The sequence below is a fragment of the Pristiophorus japonicus genome, chromosome 2, assembly GCF_044704955.1.
Source record: "Pristiophorus japonicus isolate sPriJap1 chromosome 2, sPriJap1.hap1, whole genome shotgun sequence".
NCBI classification, from domain to species: domain Eukaryota; kingdom Metazoa; phylum Chordata; class Chondrichthyes; family Pristiophoridae; genus Pristiophorus; species Pristiophorus japonicus.
The window spans coordinates 248,246,096-248,273,194 of NC_091978.1; the positions used below are offsets into that span (position 1 = coordinate 248,246,096).

Genomic DNA, 27,099 nt, shown 5'->3' on the forward strand with positions numbered 1-27,099 from the left:
CATGAAGAGGGAGAGAAGAGTGAAGTTGGGTTTGGTAGCATGGTTATTATGTTGCTGGATGAGCAATCCAGAGATCTGGAGTAATGATTCGGAGATATGAGTTCAAATCCCACCATGACAGCTGGAGAATTTAAATTCAGTTAATTAAATAAGCCTGGAATAAAAAGCTAGTATGATGACTCTGAAACTACAGGATTGTTGTAAAAACCCATCTGGTTCACTAATATCCTTTAGGGAAGGGCGTCTGCCATCCTGACCTGGTCTGGACTATATGTGACTCCAGACCCCCAGCAATTGGTCTTATATGCCCTCTGAACTGGTCTAGCAAGCCACTCACTTGTACCAAACTGCTATAAAGAGGTATACTAACAGCACTGTGGGATTACAACATTTAGGAAAGATAGACAGAAAGAGAGGTGGGGTGGTGTTGTTGGTTCAAGAGGAAATTAATGCAATAGTAAGGAAGGACATTAGCTTGGATGATGTGGAATCTGTATGGGTGGAGCTACGGAATACCAAAGGGCAGAAAACACTAGTGGGAGTTGTGTACAGACCATCAAACAGTAGTAATGAGGATGGGGACAGCATCAAACAAAAAATTAGGGATGCGTGCAATAAAAGGTACAGCAGTTATCATGGGCGACTTTAATCTACATATTGAGTGGGCTAACCAAACTGGTAGCATTGCGGTGGAGGAGGATTTCCTGGAGTGTATTAGGGATGGTTTTCTAGACCAATATGTTGAGGAACCAACTAGAGGGCTGGCCATCCTAGGCTGGATGCTGTGTAATGAGAAAGGACTAATTAGCAATCTTGTTGTGCGAGGCCCCTTGGGGAAGAGTGACCATAATATGGTAGAATTCTTTATTAAGCTGGAGAGTGATACAGTTAATTCAGAGACTAGGGTCTTGAACATGGGGAAAGGTAACTTCGGTGGTATGAGACGTGAATTGGCTAGAATAGACTGGCGAGTGATACTTAAAGGGTTGACGGTGGACAGGCATGGCAAACATTTATAGATCACATGGATGAACCTCAACAATTGTACATCCCTGTCTGGAGTAAAAATAAAACGGGGAAGGTGGCTCAACCGTGGCTAACAAGGGAAATTAAGGATAGTGTTAAATGCAAGGAAGAGGCATATAAATTGGCCAGAAAAAGCAGCAAACTTGAGGACTGGGAGAATTTTGTAATACAGCAGAGGAGGACAAAGGGTTTAATTAGAAAGGGGAAAATAGAGTATGAGAGAAAGCTTGCAGGGAACATAAAAACTGACTGCAAAAGCTTCTATAGATATGTGAAGAGAAAAAGATTAGTGAAAACAAACGTAGGTCCCTTGCAGTCAGATTCAGGTGAATTTATAATGAGGAACAAAGAAATGGCAGACCAGTTAAACAAATACTTTGGTTCTCTTTTCACAAAGGAAGACACAAATAACTTTCCAGAAATACTAGGTGACCGAAGGTCTAGTGAGAAGGAGGAACTGAAGAATATCCTTATCAAGTGGGAAATTGTATTCGGGAAATTGATGGGATTGAAGGCTGATAAATCCCTGGGGCCTGATAGTCTGCATCCCAGAGTACTTAAGGAAGTGGCCATAGAAATAGTGGATGCATTTGTGATCATTTTCCAACAGTCTATTGACTCTGGATCAGTTCCTATGGATTGGAGGGTAGCTAATGTAATACCACTGTTTAAAAAAGGAGGGAGAGAGAAAACGGGTAATTATAGACCGGTTAGCCTGACGTCAATAGTGGGGAAAATGTTGGAATCAATTCGTAAAGATGAAATAGCAGCGCATTTGGAAAGCAGTGACAGGATCGGTCCAAGTCAGCATGGATTTATGAAAGGGAAATCATTCTTGACAAATCTTCTTGAATTTTTTGAGGATGTAACTAGTAGAGTGGACAAGGGAGAACCAGTGAATGTGGTGTATTTGGTCTTTCAAAAGGCTTTTGACAATGTCCCACACAAGAGATTGGTGTGCAAAATCAAAGCACATGGTATTGGGGGTAAGGGACTGACGTGGATAGAGAACTGGTTGGCAGACAAGAAGCAGAGAGTTGGGATAAACTGGTCCTTTTCAGAATGGCAGGCAGTGACTAGTGGAGTGCTGCAGGGCTCAGTATGGGACCCCAGCTCTTTACAATACACATTATTGATTTCGATGAAGGAATTGAATGTAATATCTCCAAGTTTGCAGATGACACTAAGCTGGGTGGCGGTGAGAGCTGGGAGGAGGATGCTAAAAGGCTGCAGGGTGACTTGGACAGGTTAGGTGAGTGGGCCAATACATGGCAGATGCAGTATAATGTGGATAAATGTGAGGTTATCCACTTTGTGGGCAAAAACACAAAGGCAGATTATCTGAATGGTGGCAGATTAGGAAAGGGATAGGTGCAACAAGACCTGGGTGTCATGGTTCATCAGTCATTGAAAGTGGGCATGCAGGTACAGCAGGCGGTGAAGAAGGCAAGTGGTATGTTGGCCTTCATAGCTAGGGGATTTGAGTATAGGAGCAGGGAGGTCTTACTGCAGTTGTACAGGGCCTTGGTGAGGCTTCATCTGGAATATTGTGTTCAGTTTTGGTCTCCTAATCTGAGGAAGGACGTTCTTGCTATTGAGGGAGTGCAGCGAAGGTTCACCAGACTGATTCCCAAGATGACGGGACTGACATATGAGGAGAGACTGGATGAACTGGGCCTTTATACACTGGAGGTTAGAAGGATGAGAGGGGATCTCATAGAAACTTTTAAGATTCTGACGGGTCTGGACAGGTTAGATGCGGGAAGAATGTTCCCGATGTTGGGGAAGCCCAGAACCAGGGGACATAGTCTAAGGATAAGGGATAAGCCATTTAGGACTGAGCTGAGGAGAAACTTCTTCACTCAGAGTTGTTAACCTGTGGAATTCCCTACCGCAGAGAGTTGTTGATGCCAGCTCATTGGATATATTCAAGAGGGAGTTAGATATGGCCCTTACGGCTAAAGGGATCAAGGGGTATGGAGAGAAAGCGAGAAAAGGGTGCCTGAGGGAATGATCAGCCACGATCTTATTGAATGGTGGTGCAGGCTCAAAGGGCCTATTTTCTATGTTTCGATATTACCTTCACTTCACGGACTGCAGCGGTTCAAGAAAGTGACTCACCACCAGCTTATCAACGACAATTATAGATGTGCAATAAATGCTGGCCTTGCCAGCAATGCCCACATTCAATGAGTAAATAATTTTTAAAAATGAAACTCCATCACTTGATTTCACACTCCCAGCCACCAGCTCCTCAAGGTCGACCAGCAAGGCCCCCACTGAAATTTGCAGTGCCCCCATTGAAAGTCAGCAGCCTTCCACTAGACATGCTGCAGCCACTTGGGAAGCACTGTATTATATTGATCTGCAAAGACACACACAAGACAGTCACTAAGGGAATACATAAGGGTGATGATATTTCTTGATATCATAATGGTTGGATGGATGTATAAAGTTGGATTGGAAAGTTTGCTTTGTGGTGGCTTTTATTTCAGCATCATGGCCAAGAGGATGCTGTGCTGGTCAGTAACAGAGGGAAGGGAAGATATGGGACTACCTTCACCACACAGATTGCAGCGGTTCAATTTTGAAAGGGGAATTGGTACCCCAGGCAGATGATTGCATCCTGGATATCCTGGCCATAAAGAGGTTGCGTAGGTTGCTTACTCCTTTTCTGTTTCTTCCTATTCTGTGTCTTCCTCTTTCCTCTGCGAGCAGATGCTGTAAATCTGAAGTTATAGCATAAAACATTGGAAATACTCAACAGGTCAGGCAGCATCTTGACCTGAGCCGTGAACTCTGTTTCTCTCTCTACAGATGTTGGCTGACCTGCCGAATATTTCCAGCATTTTCTGTCTTCTCAGAGGTCTTCCTTTACCAGCCGAGGCCTTGGAAGCATCCAGCAGCGTTCCCTGCACACTTAAAAAAACTTTTAACATGTATTGCAGCAAGCCACTACTCCTCTGTCAATTGCTTGCAGGTTGGGTTTTCATGGTGAGCTTAGGATCCAGCGCTGAACTCAGTGCTAAGGTCCAGGTTTGCTGAGTGACATTAAGTCAGCGTTGCACTCTCCCTAATTTACATTTGCAGAGCCATCGCTTTTACTGGCAGTGTTGCCAGCCCTCGGAAAATGGCAGACGCCAAGGGACCCATCACCAGCTGGCTGACGTTTTTTCATAAAATTATGCTGTTAACTGGTGGCGTAAAACACCCAGATTTTTAGCCCAGAGAATCTTACAACACAGAAGAAGGCCATTCAGCTTAACATGCCTATGTTGGCTCTTTAAAAGAGCTATCCAATTAGTCCCACTCTCCTGCTGTTTTCTCATTGTCCTGTGATTTATTTCCCCTTCAAGCATTTATCCAATTTGATTTTTGAAAGTTATTATTGAATTTGTTTCCACCACCCTTTCAGGCAGTGCTTTCCAGATCTTAACACCTCGCGGCATTAAAAAAAAAATTCTCCTCCTCTCCCCTCTGGTTCTTTTGTCAATCACCTTGAATCTGTGTCCTCTGGTTACTCACCGTCCTGCAAGTGGAAACAGTTTCTTCCTATTTACTCTACCAACACTCAGCATAATTTTGAACGTCTCTGTTAAACCTCCTCTTAATCTTCAGTGCTCACTTAAATCAGGAGAGATGTATAACAGGCAGCTGAATCAATATCACCTGTTTCACACTTTCACCCAAAAGTCAAAATGATCCCCTGTGCTGGACTCTGAAACGCAGACCCCACTTCCCAGGCCCATCCACCGGACATGTTTCAGCACTTACCAAGCATTTTGCTGGAATAAAGGCCTGGATATGAACAGGGGTGGGTTATGTAGGAATGGGGTGGGGGCGGTGTTTTGGGACAGTCCCCGCATTCTTAATTTTCCTTAAGCTTCATTAAGCTTCCTTAATTTGGCCCTGACAGGTTCCTCACCTGGAAATCAGCCTGATTGACAGGCTTGGTTTCCAAACGGGCGGGGAGGACTCTGAAGCAGATCGCAGGGGCAGGTAGGATACCATCCTGGGGGGGTGGGGTGGAGTCCGATCCGCAACCCGATGGGGGTCCCATTCCGGAGAGGGGGGTCCAATCCTTAACCCCAAGGTGGTCCAATCCCAGAGGGATCTGAGGAGGGGAATTGATCATTGATCCTGGGAGATCCAATCCCCAATCCCGGGGAGGGATCCGATCCCCGGCTCTGGGGGTCTTTGTAGGGGTGTCTGTTCAGGGCGAGGTTGAGGGGTCGGGGCGAGGAGGGGCGGGGGGCTGGTAGGAGAAGTACTCCTGCTCCTCCTGACCCACAAGCAGTGCTGAAAACCAACTTTTAAACTTAAACAATTTGGGAGAACTTCTAAAACTTACATTTTAGACTCTCAATCGAAATACTTTTAAAATATCTATTATTAATCTACATCTTTGACTTTTAACAACTTTTAGAAACTATTTAAAATTGGGGAATCTATTTTTTTTATCTTTATAATCTATTATTGATTTGCATCTTAGAAGCTCTTGAAATAAATTGGCAATCTTTATCAACTTTTAACTTTTAAAATAACTTTGGAAGTCACCTTCCTCATGCCTGGCCCCCCCCAACCAAGCCTTGGGCCATCTACCATCAATGGTGCTACCCGGCGCCGAGCTTGCGGCCTACACTTCGCCGTAGGCAATAAGGTTTATAAAGCTGTGCCTGGTCTCCAGTTGTCTTGGACCCTTTTGCCACTGCACCAAGACCTTATTCAGCTAAGCCTGTGTGGTTGCAGTGTGCAGCGGCCACCCCACCTTAAAAGAACTTACGCACAGGCATCTTCCACTTTGTCAGTATGAAGTTCGGGGCCTGGAACGTCAGGACCCACATGGACAATCCCAACAGCAACAGGCCGGAACGCCGCACCGCCATAGTTGCCCGGGAACTCAAACGTTTTGACATTGACATCGCCGCCCTAAGCGAGACCCGGCGGGCAGGGGAAGGCCAGTTGAAGGAACATGGTGGAGGTTACACCTTCTTCTGGAAAGGGAAACCAGAGGCAGAATGCCGCCTTCATGGAGTTGGCTTTGCCGTCAAGAACGAGCTGGTTGACCACCTCAAGGACTTCCCCTGTGGGGATAACTGACGTCTCATGACTCTCCATATCGCTCTATCTCGGAACCAATTTGCCACAGTCATCAGTGTGTACGCCCCTACACTCGATGCAACGGATGAGGCTAAAGAGGTATTTTATTCCAACCTCGAGGCATCCTTGTCCCGCGTCCCCACGGGCGACAAATTGATCCTCCTGGGTGATTTTAATGCCAGGGTTGGCAAAGACACAGCCCTCTGGGGAGGCGTGATTGGCAGAGAGGGGGTAGAGAAAGCCAACTCCAGTGGTACCCTACTCCTGACAAAATGTCTAGAACATGAACTCCTCATCACCAACACCCTGTTCCGCCAGAGGGATAAATACAAGGCATCGTGGCAACACCCTCGCTCCAAACACTGGCACCTGCTTGACTATGTCATCGTCCGAGCCAGGGATTGCAAGGATGTGTACATCACTCGCGCCATGACAGAAGCTGAATACTGCTGGATGAACCACCGCCTAATCCGATCCATCAACATTAACATTGCGCCAAAGCAAAGAGGACAGCAGAAACAGTTCCGCAAAAAAGTTAATGCCGGGGCACTGAGAGACCCAGCTAACAGAGCCCTATACAGTCAGCGTCTCACAGCCAATCTGGTGTGCCTTGATGACCCTGAGGTGCTGAATCCCCATAGCGCTTGGTCTGCCCTCCAGGCCTCTATAACCAGTGCCTGTGAAGAGACACTTGGTCACTCAACCAGAAAACATCAGGACTGGTTTGATGAAAATGATCAGGAGATCAAAGAACTAATAGATCGCAAGTGCAAAGCATTTCTCAAGCAACAGCCCAACTTGGGAGCTGCAAAACAACATTACAGGCGGCTCAAGGCTCAGGTCCAACAAAAAACTCAGGACCTAAAGAACAGGTGGTGGATGGAGAAAGCACAGGTGATACAACAACTGGTCGACAGCTACGATATGCAAGGATTCTTCGCTGCAGTCAAGGCCACCTACGGTCCAAACTCCCAAGGCCCCACCACATTCCTGGCCAAGACGGGGAAACACTCATCAAGGACACTGAGGTTGTCAGAGCCCGATGGAAGGAGCACTTTGAAGATCTCCTCAATCGAGACTCTGCCTTTGACTCAACTGTTCTCGATTCCATCACGCAGCATGCGACCTGCCATCAACTCAGTGAAACTCCAATGTTGCACAAGGTAGGCAAAGCCATAAAACAGCTTAAGAATAATAAGGCTACTGGTGTGGATGGAATCCCTGCTGAGGCATTAAAATATGGCGGAGAGGCGCTGCTGGCACGGATACATGACCTCATCTCTCTCATCTGGAGGGAGGAGAGCATGCCAGGAGATCTCAGAGATGCAGTGATTGTGACCATTTTTAAAAAGGGGGACAAGTCCGGCTGTGGCAACTACAGGGGAATCTCCCTGCTTTCAGCGACGGGGAAAGTTATCGGTCGAGTTCTCCTCAATCGTCTTCTCCCTGTGGCCGAGGAGCTCCTCCCGGAATCACAATGCGGATTTCGTCCTCTACGGGGCACAACAGACATTATCTTTGCAGTGCGCCAGTTGCAGGTAAAATGCAGGGAGCAGCGCCAGCTTTTTCGATCTTATAAAAGGCCTTGACACTGCCAAGCGTGAGGGTCTATTGAGCGTTCGCCTCTGTTTCGGATGCCCCCAAAAGTTTGTCAACACTCTTCGCCTGCTTCACAATGACATACAGGCCATGATCCTTACGAATGGATCCATTACAGACCCAATCCACATCTGGACCAGGGTCAAACAGGGCTGCATTATCGCTCCAACCCTCTTTTCAATCTTCCTTGCCGCCATGCTCTACCTCACAATCAACAAGCTCCCCGCTTCCAGGCCAGGTCCAAGATCAGCCCAACCTCTGTTGTTGAGCTGCAGTATGCGGACGACGCCTGTGTCTGTGCACACAGAGGCTGAACTCCAGGATATAGTCAATGTATTCACCGAGGCATATCAAAGCATGGGCCTTATGCTTAACATCCACATGACAAAGGTCCTCCACCAGCCTGTCACCGCAGCACAGCACTGCCCTCCAATCATCAAGATCCACGGTGCGGCCCTGGACAACGTGGACCATTTCCCATATCTCGGGAGCCTCTTATCAACAAAGGCAGACATTGATGCAGAGACTCAGCATTGCCTCCAGTGCGTCAGCGCAGCCTTCGGCCGTCTGAGGAACAGAGTGTTTGAAGACCAGGTCCTCAAATCTACCAACTCATGGTCTACAGGGCTGAAGTAATACCCGCCCTCCTGTATGGATCTGAGGCATGGACGATGTATAGAAGGCACCTCAAGTCGCTGGAGATATATCACCAACGATGTCTCCGCAATGTAAGGTTCTGCAAAACCAACCACGGAGACATGTGGCAGAGAGAATGGGAAGATGCCATGTTTAAAATGACCAACTGCAGCCAACAGCCTGTAAACCGCGGAGGATGATGGGACTCTGGCCACCCTGTACAGTAACAGACAGTGTTGCAGGGGCACGGAACCGGATGGGGGATGAGCCAGCTACCATAAGGGGGAAGAGTGTACATTCGGTTCTTCCAGGAAAATGGATACAAGGCAACTTTGTATTTTAAAAGGACATTTCTCCAGCTTTTCGTGTAAAACCCTCACAGAAGAGGCAACATGTCCAGGCAAAATCTCCCCAGTAATACACAAGGCAACACAAAGGATATCAGTTTGCATAATTAAACAAAGGCCCACAGGTCTGATGCAATCATTTTGGCCAGCCCAGACAGAGTGGCACCTCTGTTGAGATAGTGAACAATCATCTTCATTCACCCCATCAGCAAGCGACAGGATACAGGAGGTGTGGCTAATCTCCCATTCCAGACAGATCGACACACGTCGAACTGCCATTCACACCCCATTTTATTCAAGGAAGACCCAAGACAATGGCATGCAGTTTTGGCGCGAAGATGAACGGACGATAAGAAAAGTTGCAAAAACACACAAGGAGGTGGGAGGTTGGAGTCAGCTTTTGCATTGAGTTGTAGAGTTGAGTTAAGAAGATGGGAGTCAGTTTTCGTTGTGGTTGAGTTGAGTTAAAGGAGAGTTGAGTCAGCTCTTCACAGGGCCCTCGCTCTGGGGAAGGTGCGCTTAATTCCAGCAGCTTTTTGCTTAGGAGCCAACCGAGAGGCAAATAGAAGAAACTGACGCAACATCGAGAAGGAAAACCGAACCGACCAACAACGTAAAACCCACCCCAGAGGGACCCCGAGCTGAAATAAGTGCTCCCAGAGCCCCGGAGTTGACAGGATTGTGAGTGTAGCCAAACCCCCTCACAGACTCAATTTAGGATAGGAATTGGTAAGAAGGATGGAAGTGAGAGGTGGGGTTGTGTGTGGGTGGAATGTTTCAACCTCTTATCTTCCCCTTCCCTGTTGCGAGAATTTTTCGTGTCGTTGAGTGAGATTGTGCCATTACAGCTATTTACGACCTCTTCCTATGCCCTCTATCTTTGTGTTTACTATTCTAAATAAACAACATTAGCCATTTTGCACTCTTACCCACTGAGTCTGGTGCCTCGTTACTCACCCATCCTCATAAATCGCACGTACAGAACCTCAGGGAAGTGTGGGTTCGAACCCACACACCAAGCTCCCCTTAGAGCAAGATCCTACAAATCCCCTGGGAGGACAGGCGCACCAACATCAGTTTCCTCGACCAGGCTAACATCCCCAGTATTGAAGCACTGACCACACTCGATCAGCTTCGTTGGGCACGCCACATAGTACGCATGCTAGTAACATCATCTGGTGTTACTGGCATGTGTACTATGTGGCGTGCCCAACATCTGATGATGCTGCATGCAGTTACTGGCATGCGTACCTTAGCAAATGCTTTATGCGGAGCTCCTTTGTGGTAAATGAGCCAAAGGAGGACAGCGGAAACGTTATAAGGACACCCTTAAAGCCTCCCTGGTAAAATGCGACATCACCACTGACACCTGGGAGACCCTGGCCACAGACTGCCCGAGGTGGAGAAAGTCCATCCGGGAGGGCGTTGAGCTCTTCGAGTCTCAACACAAAGAGCATGAAGAGGCCAAGCGCAGGCAGCGGAAGGAACGTGCGGCAAATAAGTCTCACCTCCCCGCTTCCCCCGATGAATGTCTGTCCCACCTGTGACAGAGTCTGTGGCTCTCGTATCGGACTGTTCAGCCATCAAAGAACTCACTTTGGGAGTGGAAGCAAGTGCTCCTCGATTCCGAGGGACTGCCTATGATGATGATGATGCTGTAAAGGCACATACCTTCTACCCAAAGCTGTCCTCACTTCCCTTCAGCTGCCGGGTTAACGGAGGCTTAGGAAACCTTGCTGGCCACTGCTACACCTGCAAAGCAGGTCAAATCAGAGGCTGCCAACCTCATTAAAATATTTAAATTGCAAAGCTGACTCCTGGGAGTGAGTTGGCTGCTCACCCCTTGACCTACCTCTGTTCAATCCAAAAGTTGGATGCGTGACCAGAAGCTCGAGCCGAGTATGTTAATGAGGTTCAAAGACTAATTTTCATTGATCCGCACACCTCTCGGTTTGCACAGTGCCGAGTCTGGGCCTGAAGACTAATTTCTAGGCCTTAATGTTTGTACATGGAAAAAGCAGAAGTATGGAAAAATGTCTAAGAAAAGCACTGTAAATTTTCAGTAATATTTAGTAAAGAAACCATTCCAAGATTATTTAAGAGCTTCTGTACCAAAAGTGCAAACCACAGATACTGCCAGCGTATGCTTGGTGTTCATTTAAATAATTTGTAGTAAATCCAGGACCTTAAAGAAGCTCATTTAGGAAACTAACATTCACTAACAATATAAGAGTGCAGAATTTCAGACCAGAATGAAACGGGTGTAGGACCTGGTGTCCCACGTCAGCTCAGCCTCTGCTATTCGCATTCTCATTCTTCTGGTTTGCAGGACTGTGGAATCGGCCCGTCTGTTCCCTACTATCGATTCTGTTGATTATTTAATTTACAACTTTTGTTTTGATCCCACAAGCTTTTGCTTGAGCCACTGGTGTCTTATAAAGTGCTTTATCAAATGCTGATTGCAAGTTAGGCTAAGTATTAGCCACACTATCTTCATCACTAACTCCATTATATCTTCAAAGGATTCCAATAAATTTGTCAGGCACAACATGCCTTTCATAAACTACATGTTGGCCTTAATTTATTGCCTTTATTTTCACTAGATGCTCTTGAATTACTTCTCTTATAATGGACTCCGATTTTTTCCCAAACTACAGATATCAAGATTAAAAGGCCTATAATTCCCAGGATTATGCTTCTGACCTTTTTTAAATATCAAAGTAATATTAGCTATTTTCCACTTTTCTGCCACCACTGACATGTCCACTGAGTTCTGTTAAATTTCCATCACAGTACTTTTTACTTAGATCCTCATTTCTTTCAGCATTCTCTCATGTATGCTTCTTCGTTTATATGTATTTATATATATATTCTGGGTTTTTTTACTGACTATTTCATGGCTGACAATTCCATAGATTCAGAAACCTTCTTTATCATTTTATTTATCAGATTGGAAATACTGGAGGGAAGCTATCTGTGATATCTTGCAAAAAATTAGTCATGAGTACAAAGCAGTACAGAAGAAAATATACCCTTGGCTATCTAAATAAAGTGCCAAATCAAAACAATACGGGTCAGCTGATTCGAAGAAAATTGCTAGTAAAATATAATATTCTGAATCCGAGATCATTTGATATGATTGACTGTTATCCATGGGTGAATTAACCATTGACATTAACTGGTGAAGGAAGGTGAAATGAGTATAGAAGTATTAACAAAAGTTAAATTGATTGGAGCATTCGCTAATGTAAAGGTTGGTTTAACATTCTCTTCTTTTAGCAATTAGTGGTTAATATGTGAAACACAAAAGGTAAAATGTTGGAAATTCACCGTTGATTAGGCATATTCTGAAAGAGAAAGTTACATCAGTGTTTCAAATATTATCCTTCTTCAGAACACAAGTACTAATGAAGGGTCCCACCCTTGAAATGTTAGCCTATTGTCTGTTACCGATTGTAAAGATCCAGCATTTAGTCTAATTTCAGATTTCCAGCAATCAGGTTTTTTCATTTTACTACAGTATGTTAAATGCCCTTTTACTTCACTTTTCCTGTTTTCCCTTCCCCTTACTTTGTTATTTGCTGATGGTCTCTCGCAGGTCGGGGCCTCATATAAGATCACACTAGGTCCGTGCAGCAAGGCTCGTCTCCAATCGTCTTGGGTAATCCTTGCCACTGGACCAAGACCTAGCTCAGTCAAGCCCATGTGGTGGCTGGTGTGCAACTGCCAGCACACGTTAAAAAAACCCACGCACGGGCATCTTCCACCCTTCAGGAAGTAGTTTGAGTCCTTCATTGAAACACCTGTGAACTCATCCGCTTTTTAGCGTGGACCGCCTATGATGAAGACTTTGTTATTTTCATATCTCATTTTCTTTTCATTCTCTTTCTCTGTCAGCCACTGATATTATTTTATCAATGTCTTTTATTTATTTTTCTTCTTTTGGCTAGAATAGACTGGCGAATGATCCTTAAAGGGTTGATGGTGGACAGGCAATGGCAAACATTTAAAGATCACATGGATGAACTTCAACAATTGTACATCCCTGTCTGGAGTAAAAATAAAATGAGGAAGGTGGTTCAACCATGGCTAACAAGAGAAATTAGTGACAGTGTTAAATCCAAGGAAGAGGCAAATAAATTGGCCAGAAAAAGCAGCAAACCTGTGGACTGGAAGAAATTTAGAATTCAGTAGAGGAGGAAAAAGGGTTTAATTAGGAGGGGGAAATAGAGTATGAGAGGAAACTTGCTGGGAACATAAAAACTGACTGCAAAAGCTTCTGTAGATATGTGAAGAGAAGAAGATTAGTGAAGACAAAAGTAGGTCCCTTGCAGTCAGGTTCAGATGAATTTATAATGGGGAACAAAGAAATGGCAGACCAATTGATCAAATACTTTGGTTCTGTCTTCACTAAGGAAGACACAAATAATGTTCTGGAAATACTAGGGGACCAAGGGTCTAGCGAGAAGGAGGAACTGAAGGAAATCCTTATTAGTAAGGAAATTGTGTTAGGGAAATTGATGGGATTGAAGCCGATAAATCCCCAGGGCCTGATAGTCTGCATCCAAAAGTACTTAAGGAAGTGGCCCTAGAAACAGTGGATGCATTTGTGATCATTTTCCAACAGTCTATCGACTCTGGATCAGTTCCTATGGACTGGAGGGTAGCTAATGTAACACCACTTTTTAAAAAAGGAGGGAGAGAGAAAACGGGGAATTATAGACCGGTTAGCCTGACATCAGTAGTGGTGAAAATGTTCGAATCAATTATTAAAGATGAAATAGCAGTGCATTTGGAAAGCAGTGACAGGATCGGTCCAAGTCAGCATGGATTTATGAAAGGGAAATCATGCTTGACAAATCTTCTAGAATTTTTTGAGAATGTAACTAGTTAAGTAGACAAGGGAGAACCAGTGGATGTGGTATATTTGGACTTTCAAAAGGCTTTTGACATGGTCCTACACAAAAGATTGGTGTGCAAAATTAAAGCACATGGTATTGGGGGTAATGTATTGATATGGATAGAGAACTAGTTGGCAGACAGGAAGCAGAAAGTAGGGATAAACCGGTCCTTTTCAGAATGGCAGGCAGTGACTAGTGGGGTGCCGCAGGGCTCAGTGCTGGGACCCCAGCTATTTACAATGTACATCAATGATTTAGATGAAGGAATTGAGAGTAATATCTCCAAGTTTGCAGATGACACTAAGCTGGGTGGTGATGTGAACTGTGAGGAGGATGGTAAGAGGTTGCAGGGTGACTTGGACAGGTTAGGTGAGTGGGCTAATGCATGGCAGATGCATTTTAATGTGGATAAATGTGAGATTATCTACTTTGGTGGCAAAAACATGAAGGCAGAATATTATCTGAATGGCAGATTAGGAGAATGGTAGGTGCAACGAGACCTGGGTATCATGGTACATCAGTCATTGAAGGTTGGCTTGCAGGTGCAGCAGGTGGTGAAGAAGGCAAATGGCATGTTGGCCTTCATAGCAAGAGGATTTGAGTATAGGAGCAGGGAGGTCTTGCTGCAACCTCACCTGGAATATTGTGTTCAGTTTTGGTCTCCTAATCTGAGGAAGGACATTCTTGCTATTGAGGGATTGCAGCAAAGATTCGCCAGACTGATTCCCGGGATGGCAGGACTGACATATGAGGAGAGACTGAATCGACTGGGCCTGTATTCACTGGAGTTTAGAAGAATGAGGGGGGGATCTCATAGAAACATATAAAATTCTGACAGGACTGGACAGGTTAGATGCAGGAAGAATGTTCCTGATGTTGGGAGAGTCCAGAACCAGGGGACACAGTCTAAGGATAAGGGGTAAGCCATTTAGGACCGAGATGAGGAGAAACTTCTTCACTCAGATTTGTTAATCTGTGGAATTCTCTTCCGCAGAGAGTTGTTGATGCCAGTTCGTTAGATATATTCAAGAGGGAGTTGGATATGGCCCTTATGGCTAAAGGGATCAAGGGGTATGGAGAGAAAGCAGGAAAGGGGTATGGAGGTGAATGATCAGCCATGATCTTATTGAATGGTGGTGCAGGCTCGAGGGGCCGAATGGCCTACTCCTGCACCTATTTTCTATTTTTCTATGTCCTTTCTCCCCCTTCCTGTCAGCTGTAATGGAGTGACTCAGACAAGTGTCAGCTAGCCAAGGATTTGTTTCCTTTCTGGTGTCTTTGGACAGAGAACTAGTTTTGACTATAACAAACAAGAAAGCTTAATTAGACTGAACAATGTTCAGGATAAATTATGCTTGGCTCAGTATTGTTTTTTAGGTATTACAGCAGGACTACTGTAATGAAGAATGAAGAAAGACACATAGCAGAAGACAGAATGGGAAAGGGGGATAATAGCAGCAGCCAACTAGTATAAGCAAGTGGACATTCTCAATCAGATATGAACTACAATTCATAATGAAATAAGACCTTGGAATCGGCGACATACTGATCCATACTGATGTAGAACTACAGTCAGGATCACACACTTACTCCAACAACAATAACTTACACTTATATAGCACATTTAACATAGTAAAATGTCCTAAGGCACGTCACAGGAGCCTTATCAGACAAAGTTTGACACCGAGTTGCACAAGAAGATAATGGCCCTGAAATTCCGAAGTCCCGGGTCCGTAAGTATGTGCATACGGACCTGGGAAGGCATCGGAAAAGCCGGTTTTCAGCGCACAATGTGCATGCGCTGAAAACTGGCTTTTCCGATCTGGTCAGCTGGACCTTGACAGGTCTTTCCCGTGTAATGATTTCTCGCGCAGAATTCCGAGTTTTAGAAATCGGCTGCCCAGGATTAGAGCACGACAGTTCTGCGAGAGATAAAGCAGGCGTACAGCCTGCATTCTGTGAGCATCTACCTGAAACTTTGCTTCAAACAGCTCAATAGTCTTCAGCATAAGCAGCAGTCAGTCGATGCTGAGGAGTTCTGTAGAGTAAAAGCTTAACACAAACTAAATAAACAGCAGGAAATTGAATCAAGCAGCTTTTTCTCAAAGTAATGAGAGATTCAAATCTTCCAACTTTTATAACATTTGAGGTACCGTGTTGTCTATTGCAGCTTGGAAAGTCAGACACTCAGTACCTATCTCAGTAATTGTGTTAAGGTAGAATGCTTTCCAAGGATAATGCAGAATGTAGAGGATGGCTTCTTGAGAATAATAGTGCAAAAGCTTTCCAGCAATTGTAGTGAGTCATAAAATATGGCCGAAAGTTTCCACAAACAATCTCAGTTGAACACTGTACTTTCAACCACGTACTTCCACCTTGGTGAATGGGTCCTGACAAACTGTACCTTTTACATAGAGGCTTAGCTTCTCGAGAATGGATGGGAGGGCAGGAGTTTTGGAATTTAGGACAAGTGCTGTCGTCCCATCCTAATTCCATCATTTGTATGCTGCTGCACTGGGAGGGCAGTTGGTTCTTCAGTGTGTTTTATCAAACATCGGCCCAGCCAACAATTCCTTGCCCCGCCAACATACACCCTCCCCCAAGCCAGAAATTTTGTGGCCATCAATCTTAGAAATATTTTCTCTTCCTTTCATTTTTACATGCAGTTTAGAAGTCGCTACTTTTTATTTGCTGGCCATGCTATTACACACTGCACAACCACGACTCATTCAGAAATGCAAGGCATTTTAATGTCTTTATATTGCTTTAATTAACTTTTAAAACTGTTAAAATGTTTAAAATAAATTAGACAATCTTTAAACTATTCTAAAAGATTAAAAAAGCATAGAAAAATCTCACCTTTCAAAGCCTTGTAGTGATCTCTAACCAAATTCCCAACTGAAGGTAAAAAAAAAAATCAGGGCATGGCCTATGTAAATGAACTGCTTTTGACAGCTCCTGTGGACGATGACAGACATCGAAAGAATCCACAGACATCGCGCGCGCTGCGTTCCCGGGCGGCGTGATGTCATGCGCTGCCCGGTAATCTTCATCAAAAAATCGGAAGTTCAAGAGGGCGCAGGAGAGAAAGGTAAGTGTGCATTTTTTTTCTTTATTTTAGCAGATTGCCCGCGGGAATGGTCTTACAGGAATTTCAGGGCCATTAGGACAGGTGAGCAAAAGCTTGATGAATGAGGTAGGTTTTAAGGAGCAATTTAAAAGGAGGAGAAAGAGGTAGAGAGGCAGGGAGGGAATTCAGAGCTTGGAGCCCAGGCAGATAAAGGAATGGCCACCAAAGATGGAGCGAAGAAAATTCCAAAAATATTCACTATAAATTAGCATAAGCACGTCACCCGTGGTTCAGTGGTAAAACTCTCGCCCCTGAGTCAGAAAGTTCAAGTCTCACTGCAGAGACTTGAGCACAAAAATTTAAGCTGAAACTCCAGTGCAATACTGAGGAAGTCTTTTGGATGAAATGTTAAATCGAAGCCCCATCTGCCTTCTCGGGTGGACGCAAAAGATTCTACAGCACTATTTTGAAGAAGAGCAGGGGAGTTCTCCCCTATGTCCTGGCCAATATTTATCCCTCAATAAACATCACAAAACAATCCCACAGATTATCTGGTCATTATCACATTGCTGTTTGTGGGAGCTTGCTGTACACAAATTGGCTGCTGCATTTCCTTCTTTACACTTCAAAAGTTCTTCATTGGCTGTAAAGTACATCCTGAGGCCGTGAAAGGTGCTAGAGAAGTGCAAGTTCTTACTTTCTTTTAATGAATCATATAGATATTAAACAAGAATATTAGAGTGCTTAGGATTCTGCACAAACCATTTAGTGAGAAGGATTTTAAACCTGAATATTCCAGTGGGCTCAAACTGTGTTGTTCTAAATCCTATTAATGATTAATGATGACAATAGCACCTATTGCATTAATTATTTTAGCTGGACAAGGTTCTGGAGGAAAAGGATATCTCTGCATACAACAAGTAGGCAGATGATGTGTTCTTGGGCACTGTGGCCTCCTGCAACTAATTTTGATTGCCTGGGGTAGGGGGCGGAGATCGCAGTGAAATTTCCCAGAATTCCTTTTTCCCAGAATTAGCCTAGGTTTTTGTAAATCTGAGTTTTTGCCTCACCTAGGAGTTTACATGGCTGGTGGTGCTGGGGAGTATTGGGGTTGTGTTGCTTGGCTGCAACATGGATTAATGGGACAGACTCGATGGACCAGCTGGTCTTTTTCTGTTCATCATTTTCATCTGTTCTGATGTTTTCTACGTGACAGCTGATGGCTAAGTAAGTAGCTGCTTTGCCTGATGTGGAACTGAGCCATACAGATTAGTAACAGAGCACCTCCATTCAGTCCATGGCCCTATCGTCTGTCACTTTAATTCCCCGCTCCACTCCCACTCTGACATCTCCATCCTCGGCCTCCTACACTGTACCAATGAAGCTCAATGCAACCTCGAGGAGCAGCACCTCATCTTTTGTTTAGGCACTTTACAGCCTTCTCAACATCGAGTTCAACAATTTCAGATAACTTCCACTCATTTTTGGCTCCCTCCCCCACCCCCGCCGCCTCGCCGATCTTACGTTTTTTCTCTTTGTCTCCAATGGCAGCTGCTCATTATTCCACCATTCACATCTATCTTGACTAATGTTTTTCTAACTCCTGCCATTACTATTTCAATTGATCCCATCATCCCTTTTGTCTCTCTAATCTCTACTGCCTTCCACCCTATCACAGACCTTCCCTTTTGTTCTTCTTACCCTCCCCTTTTCAGTGCTCCTGAAGAATCTGTTCTTTTCGAACATTCGTCAGTTCTGACGAAGGGGCATCGACCTGAAACATTAACTCTGCTTTTCGCTTCACAGATGCTGCCTGAGATTTCCAGCATTTTCTGTTATTATTTCAGGTTCCAGCATCCGCAGTATTTTGCTTTCAGATTAGAAAGATCTGGGTTCAATCCCCAGTTTGTGCTGAGTTTGTTGATCTCAGTTATGGTGGCTTTGGGGTGCAACAATTGATCTCAGCTGCCCTGGTCTAAGGAGGGATCAAAATCAGCCATGGTTTCCAGACCTGATAACTTCAACTGGAAAGTTTATATATGTGGATGTAAGGTGGGGACAGGATTGTGCTTTGTAGCACTGCCTTTCCCTTATGGCTAAATAGCCTGCTGACACTCACTGCGCACTGTCTGGCCTCACAAATGATGAATTGTCACTTCAGAGCTCCCATACACCAACCTATGTCAGCACTTTCAGAAAGGGAGGAGAGAAAATTGCTAGCATAGGAAAGGAAAAACATGCTTTTCTGGATAAAGTACCTGAGGAGGTAGCAGAGGAACAAGATGTCTAATTTTTTAAACTTCATTTACAAGTTTTGGAATGAGCAGTATTAGATGGGAAATAAAGTTTAGGAAATATCAGCACAAAGAGAAGCTATTTGTCCCATCAGACCTCTGCTAACACTGGTTCCAAATGAGGACAATCTACTCTATTCCTTTTTCCAGAACCTGTACAGTTTTAAACTCTTTCTTTTACAGACATAGCTGAAGTTGTGCCCCCAGTGAAGCAGAAATCAGTTCTGTGTTTACTCGCTGGTAGGAATGCGGGCCTAGAAATTGGTTTGCCCTGAAATTGGGCATGTGGAGAGCGATGCGCAATCACCCCCATGCCCATTGAAAGGAATGCAGACTTTCTGCTGCCTGCTAATTATATTGATTGTGGTATTCAGCCCAGTGCTGAACGTGCTGCTGTAAGGTTACTAATCTTCAGAAAAGCACAGAAGGAGACCATGAACTAAAAATTGATTAATCCAAGCTTTTGGAATGTAATACCAGCTTTTGGAATTAAACTGGACAATTAAGGACATTCTGTGGTTAGGACCCAAAACTGACTTCATGCATAATAACAATGGAGTTGTTATGTGAGGCCCTGAACTTGATTGACCAGGGTGGGGAAAAGCAAGATCAATGGAGAACCAAGTCTGTAAAAAGAACGGACAACAAAGGAACCACACCAGGTGCACATTTTTTGGGAACGAGGTGTTAAGATGAGAAATCAACTTGAGCCTTGCAGACTCAGTGTGCAAATGGGAAAACAGAAGAGTCCATTATTGCAGTCAATCAACCAAGGGGACCACAAAACAATGTATTGATGCAAACACTTCATCAGAAACTGGCGGGAGATCAGTCAAAACCTGGATATAAATATGTGAGCTAGAAGCAGCTCAGCAAAAGACGGAAGAGGGACAGGAACAGACGGAAGAAGTAGAAGGACACGTGTACAGATGGATACAGGTTGAAAGAACGAATAGACAAACGGACGGAAGGACATGTAGTACGGAGCGTACACGAAAGGAACAGCACTGCAGAGAACAGCCAGAAGAACCACCAACTGGTTACGGAACCAATGACCATGAACCTACAATAACTACAGCCAGGAAGGGTGATTGTATGTTTTCAGTCAATTTCTCTCAAAAGACTAATCCTGTAGTTTTAGTCATTTTTTGTGTGTAATAAAACTGACACTGGGTTAAGCCTAAATTTTCTGCCATGTGTTGTCCTTTCCCCTATAAGTTCCAAAGTCTACGAATCAGAGTAGAGTGAAAAACAAACACCCTACACTGTTGAGTGGCTGAATGCTGAGCAGAGGGCCTAAGTTTGTGTGGGGCTAGCTCCAATGAATGCTAGCCTGCACTTCTTGAAGACAATCTGCACCTCCTAAAGGGGTGAACAACAACTACTAACACAACAGTGGAGAGAGTGTGCACCAAGAGTCTTGGCTGCAGCAATGGAGTCCTTGGAGGTAAATAGGAGGAGAGACATCTTATTTCCACAGAGGGTATAGAGGCCCTCCAAGCAAAATCGAAAATACCAATGGAAACAGATAGCCATAGCTGTCAATGCCAACAGTGTTACCCCGAGGAGCTGGCTGCCGTCCAGGAAGAAGCTTAATGATCTCACACGAGTGGTCAAGATCAATTAATTCATCTTCAAATGCCATATCCCACCATCTGCACCACTAACCACATAGACTGCTCAATGCATCACACCCCATCATTCACCTACCACCAATCTCTATCAAACACAACTCATACCTCACATTCATAGCTTCACCTCACCCTCTCACACTTACCACTGCTGCAAGCCTCACATCCACATCTCACAACTTGAACACACTATCAGTTATTCAATCATGACAGTAATATCACCAAAACACATTGCATCAAACTCACTGACACACTTCCCTTTCTCTTGCAGAACAAGGTGCTCACAATCTGAGCCAGCAGATGCTACCTGAAGAGGCACAGGTGTGCCAGCATAATCTCACCCCATGGAGGAGATGCTGACCATTCTTGGGAGGGCAATCGCTGAGCTTGTGACCAGCAGTGGGGCTGAAGCAATCCAAGATGACAGAGATAGCACAGAGGAGATTTATGAGGATGTTGCCTGGACTGGAGAATTTTAGCTATGAGGAAAGATTGAATAGGCTGGGATTGTTAACTTTGAAATGGAGAAGGCTGAGGGGAGACCTTATTGAGGTGTACAAAATTATGAGGGGCCTAGATAGGGTGGTTAGGAAGGACCTATTTCCCTTAGTAGAGCGATCAATAACCAGGAGTCATAGATTTAAAGTCAGTGGTATGAGGTGATTTGAGAAGAAATCTTTTCACCCAGAGGGTGGCGTGTGTCTGGAACTCACTGCCTGAAAGGGTGTTAGAGGCAGAAAACCTCACCAAATTAAAAAAGTACTTGGATATACACTCGAAGTGCTGTAACTATAGACTGAAATGGCCTCCTTCTCTGCTGTAACTTTTATGATTCTATCCTCATAACTAATCCTCCTTCTCACATCCCATTTCACCCTCATCCCACTACCTCTTCTGACTTACAAGCTGCAGATGGTGAAAGCATGCACCTATTGCTTTCTCCCCCTCCCCTCACTAGAACCCTACACTTGTGCCTTTCTCCTGAGACACCCATGAACTGCAACCTAGCCAGGCATTGGTGGAGGAGCAGGAAGACAGTGATCATGAAGACACACTATCACTCGAGTTCACATTTCCAACCATCAGCTCAGATATTGGCACTCTGCGTACTTTAGAGGATAGGTTAGATATGGGATCTGCATGTGATGAGACACCAGGGATGAGTGCTTGCAATCAGGGCAATGGGAAAGAGTAGTGCAAGTGCCAGCTTCCTGGAGAGCGGACACGAGTTCTGTTGCAGAGGACTCAGATGAGGACTTCAATGGGGTGGCCTACAGAAGATGGCTGATGGGTGTGCACAATTAAATGCTTGGTGCATTGGCAGGCCTGCCAGAATACCTGAGTGCAATATCAAGAATCATGGAGGAGTCCAGCTCCAGCCTTGCACAGGGGTTTGTGCAAAGCTTGGAGCTCACGATTTCCAGCATGGAAGTGATGGTGAACTCAATTAGTGCACTTGTGGACCCACCCATGATGCAGGGTCTGAAGGCCGAGGTCTCAGCTTCCAGTGCAATACAGGCGGAAGCCCCAACGTCTGAGTGCTGCAATGGAAGCTCAGATGGTCTCCGGAAATACTATGGGACCGAGGGTCTAGCGAGAAGGAGGAACTGAAGGAAATTAATATTAGTCTGGAAATTGTGTTTGGGAAATTGATCGGATTGAAGGCCGATAAATCCCCAGGGCCTGATAGTCTGCATCCCAGAGTGCTTAAGGAAGTGGCCCTCGAAATAGTGGACGCATTGGTGGTCATTTTCCAACATCCTGTAGACTCTGGATCAGTTCCTATGGATTGGAGGGTAGCTAATGTAACCCCACTTTTAAAAAAAACAGGGAATTATAGACCGGTTAGCTTGACATCGGTAGTGGGGAAAATGTTGGAATCAATAATTAAAGACGTAATAGCAACGCATTTGGAACGCAGCGGCAGGATCGGTCCAAGTCAGCATAGATTTATGAAAGGGAAATCATGCTTGAAAAATCTTCCAGAATTTTTTGAGGGTGTAACTAGTAGTGTGGACAAGGGAGAACCAGTGGATGTGGTGTATTTGGACATTCAAAAGTCTTTTGACAAGGTCCCACACAAGAGATTAATGTGCAAAGTTAAAGCACATGTTATTGAGGGTAATATATTGACGTGGATAGAGAACTGGTTGGTAGACAGGAAGCAAAGAGTAGGAATAAACGGGTCCTTTTCAGAATGGCAGGCAGTGACTAGTGCGATACCGCAAGATTCGTTGCTGGGCACCCAGCTATTTACAATATACATTAACGATTTGGACGAAGGAATTGAATGTAACATCTCCAAGTTTGCAGATGACACTAAGCTGTGTGGCAGTGTGAGCTGTGAGGAGGATGGTAAGAGGCTGCAGGGTGACTTGGACAGGTTAGGTGAGTGGGCAAATGCATGGCAGATGCAATGTAATGTAATTAAATGTGAGGTTATCCACTTTGGTGGCAAAAACAGGAGGTACAATATTATCTGAATGGTGACAGATTAGGAAAAGGGGAGGTGCAACGAGACCTGAGTGTCATGGTACATCAGTCATTGAAGGTTGGCATGCAGATACAGTAGGCGGTAAAGGCGGCAAATGGTATGTTGGCCTTCATAGCTAGGGGATTTGAGTATAGAAGCAGGGAGCTCTTACTGCAGTTGTACAGGGCCTTGGTGCAGCCACACCTTGAATATTGTGTACAGTTTTGGTCTCCTAATCTGAGGAAGGACATTCTTGCTATTGAGGGAATGCAGCGAAGGTTCACCAGGCTGATGTTGGGGGAAGTCCAGAACCAGGGGTCACAGTCTAAGAATAATGGGTAAGCCATTTAGGACCGAGATGAGGAGAAACGTCTTCACTCAGACAATTGTGAACCCGTGGAATTCTCTACCACAGAAAATTGTTGATGCCCGTTCGTTAGATATATTCAAAAGGGAGTTAGATGTGGCTCTTACGGCTAAAGGGATCAAGAGGTGTGGAGAGAAAGCAGGAATGGGGTACTGAAGTTGCACGATCGGCCATGAACATATTGAATGGTGGTGTGGGCTCGAATGGCCTACTCCTGCACCTATTTTCCATGTTTCTCAGGGTGTCACAATGCTGTAGTCCAGCAATCTATCTTCCATCAGAATACTAGGATTGCTGAGATGCTGCCCTGGGAGAGTGACAGTAGCTTCATGAAGCAGGCATCTGCTATCCTCTCTCAGGATGACAGCATTTGTGCTCCCACCACTGGGAGCAAGTGGTCTGACCAGAACTCCAAGTCAGAAGCAAGGCCATCTCCACTTGCAGCATCACTCCCTGCCATCTCACCGACTTTAAACATCTCTGGACAGCTCCAAACACTTCCACAAACTTACACAGAGCCAGTAGAAAATCAATCAGCAACTAACCTTCGAGTGGCTGCTGATCCCTTTAAATAGTGCTGAGGTTAATGCAGTGCATTAGCTATAGCATTGATGACAAAATTGGTATCGGTGGCGTCAAAGCAGCGTTGCACTCCGATTGACATCACGATCTGCGCACTCTGCATACTTCCATCGCACACTCCTAACGCCTGCCCTTCCACCCTCATCAAGGTAGTGCGATGCAGACGCCATTTTCAGCACAAAATGGTACGCGTAGCGCCCAAACAATGGGTAAAATGGAGCCGAATATTTTGCCCGGAACCTTACAAAATAATCAAAATCTTTGTTTCTAGCCTGCACTTCCCTGTTTGTTTCTTTTCAAATACAGCACTAGGTGGAAATTTACCATGGCATATTATGTAATTTCTTTCCACCAGTGGTGAATCCTTATAAACTGCCTACTATAAACCCACCAGTGAGTTTGGATGAATGATCTGTTACGATCAACTATTACATGTTATCTACCAGTCACAGTTTGGATAACTGGTCAGTTTGGGTGCAACAATTAGCTACCTACAGGTTGAAATTACACTGTACAATATTCATAGTGAATACATTGATGTACTTGAATGAAATTCCTTTTTTGGCCATTTTAATGAAGGCATTAACCTTTTTATTTTAATAGGTTAATGCTTTCAATAGAATAGCTGAAGAATTTTATAAAATGTGTTAACATATTTTTTATTAATATCACACATTACAATTTCAATTCTATTTCTTCTGATTCTACTCTAATATCTTTAATGTTAAGGTTTAATGAAAAAAGTGTTTTTAACGCACAATGCTTATAAATAATAATCTATGATTTCCAAAATTGGAGTTTTGTTCATTACAGCATTCATGTACTTTGTTAAGAACAAAACTACTCCTTACCAAGAATAATACTGAACGGTGACAGTCGGACAATGGCATTTAGTGGCTGAGTATCAATGCTTTTGTTGTCATAGCTGCTTGCTGAAATTTAAAAACTTTCACATTTTCAATAATCTTCCACCACTACAGCTTTCACTTTTAAGGCTCCATGGCAGCTGGTCGCTGGCCCCCAACTGGAGTGTAGAAAAGGGAAAGGCAGTAAAATTAATGGTCGGAAGTTATTTATGGGCGAGACAGGCATTTGAAACCAGAGGAGAGAATGGATGAAATCATTATAAACTTGAAACAGCGGGTGGATGTGAGTAGGAACCGTAACCAAATGACTTATTGAAACTGCTGGGTAAGATCAGTTCTACATTGCTGACAATTCACTGCTTTCAGATTCAGATTGCGTATGTAATGATCTACAAGTAAAACAAATGCCTGGAAGATTGAGGAGTGTTATTTCTATGTGGGGTATATTCTCATAGTTTTTGTTCAACTCATCTACCATTTGAGTTTCCGTTTGATCATTTTATGGTGGGTGTATCTGAAACTGAAATTAAAGTCAGTGATAAGCAAGGTAATGCCAGTCTCAACTATCAGTTTCAGTAACAGTCATTTGAGTGCAAAATCCTTTCCTATTCGTATTAACTCACCGTTCCATCATTAAAACAACCTCACCCATTCTTTCTTCTTGTTTCAAACACCTGTCTCTTTCACCAAACATCTTTGTTCCATTTTTTTTCTCTTCTCTTCTGGGTTTATAGCACTTTAGATTGGCCAGTATCAAGGCACCACAATCACTGTTGTGAAGGTTCTAATGGCAGTTTATGGCAGTGTTCTGGTCAGTTCAGGCAAATAAAATGTTACAATCTTGAATTATGCTTTGAGGAGACACCTACAACAGCAAAAATAACAAACCTTAGAATTTATATAACAGCATCCTTCAGCCTACGTTAAGACATTTTTAATTAATACAGAAAAATGCACTTGCACTTTTAATACCAGATTGAAATACCAGGCATGTCTTTCTGCAACAAACTTTATCTGAATTGCTGATATGAGGAGAAATCTATCACAGTGAATTAGCACTTACATCATCTGATGCCCCCATCATTCAGACTAACGAAGCCTTGTGATGTTTCCATTTGCTGCAGCTCGGTGTAACACCAGCTGGGCTGGTGGAGAAACAGACTTGACTGTGAAATGAGAGACGTTGTTTTACTTGGTACATCCTTCATCGCTGACAAGTCCCACGCTGCCAAGCCTCCTACTCTCAGGCACAGCTGAGCAATGCTAGCAACAAACAAAAAAAAACGCCCATACAAGCATCATGTGATCTATGAATGTCTGCTAGGCAAATAAGCTGTGGTCTCTGTTGCAGTGATTTGCAGCAAACCATTTTTTTTGCAAGTTTTTATAGATTGCCTAGCTGTGCAGAAAGCAAGATTTAGCACTTTCCTTCTGGCCGAGATTGTAGGTATTTTATAGGTCCCCTTAGAATTTTGATAAATTTATGCAAACACTTGGATGACTGCCAAAAATAGAATGCACAACAGCGGTTTATTTTTCTAATGTCACCGACTCAGTCTACCAAAAAAAAGAGAACATTTTTAAATGACATTCTGAGAACAAATGTTTAGCACAAAGTACCTGCTGGAAATCACTTGTTGCACAATATCTGCTATTAATTTAAAGGAGCAGTAATTAGGTCTGATATGGAAACTTGTTCACCATCATCTCGAGCCTTAAACAAATCAACATCCTTGCTATGTGTTTACTTAACATCTGTCTCGATGAAGGCTGATTCTGTGGTGGTACACCTAGGGAGCAGCCCCTTGCAAACAGCACATGTGACCCACGGAATCGGGTGGGTAGGGCTGAGTCCTCGATAGGGTGAGAACAAATGTTTGAAAGATTCTGAGGCAGCACTTTGTGCGTATGCTGGCTTGAATAGCAACTTTTATGCAACCAACTCCTTTCAAGCAATGACTGGTGACATTTGCCAGATTAGTCCGTCATTCGTACATCAATGCATCACGTGGTTTAATGCAGGTCGATTTCCCAATGGGAGGAGGGAACTACTGGAGATAGCCCAGCTCTTCTTCAAGGCGTCTAGGTTCCTAAAAATGTGGAACCAAATAAGAAGCCCATGGTATATATAAATCTAAAAGGATTGTAATTGATCAATATTCAGGTAGTCTTGGCCCCTTATACCAAATTAATCTAGTTGACTACCC

The 27,099-nt window shown here is 44.2% G+C and overlaps 1 protein-coding gene across 5 annotated transcripts in view; it reads right to left on the bottom strand.

The window, feature by feature from the left end:
* Positions 1 to 26,878, bottom strand: part of LOC139245293 (bifunctional heparan sulfate N-deacetylase/N-sulfotransferase 4-like) — a 976,369-nt gene extending 949,491 nt beyond the window's left edge. For 4 of the 5 annotated variants that reach the window (XM_070871158.1, XM_070871145.1, XM_070871161.1 and 1 more), the window contains exon 1: positions 25,956 to 26,080. The gene's annotated coding sequence lies outside the window, so the exon portion shown is untranslated. Of the gene's footprint in view, positions 1 to 25,955; positions 26,081 to 26,512 lie in introns of those variants that run through there. The other variant, XM_070871150.1, reaches the window with a different exon arrangement.
* Positions 26,879 to 27,099: the final 221 nt, after the last annotated feature.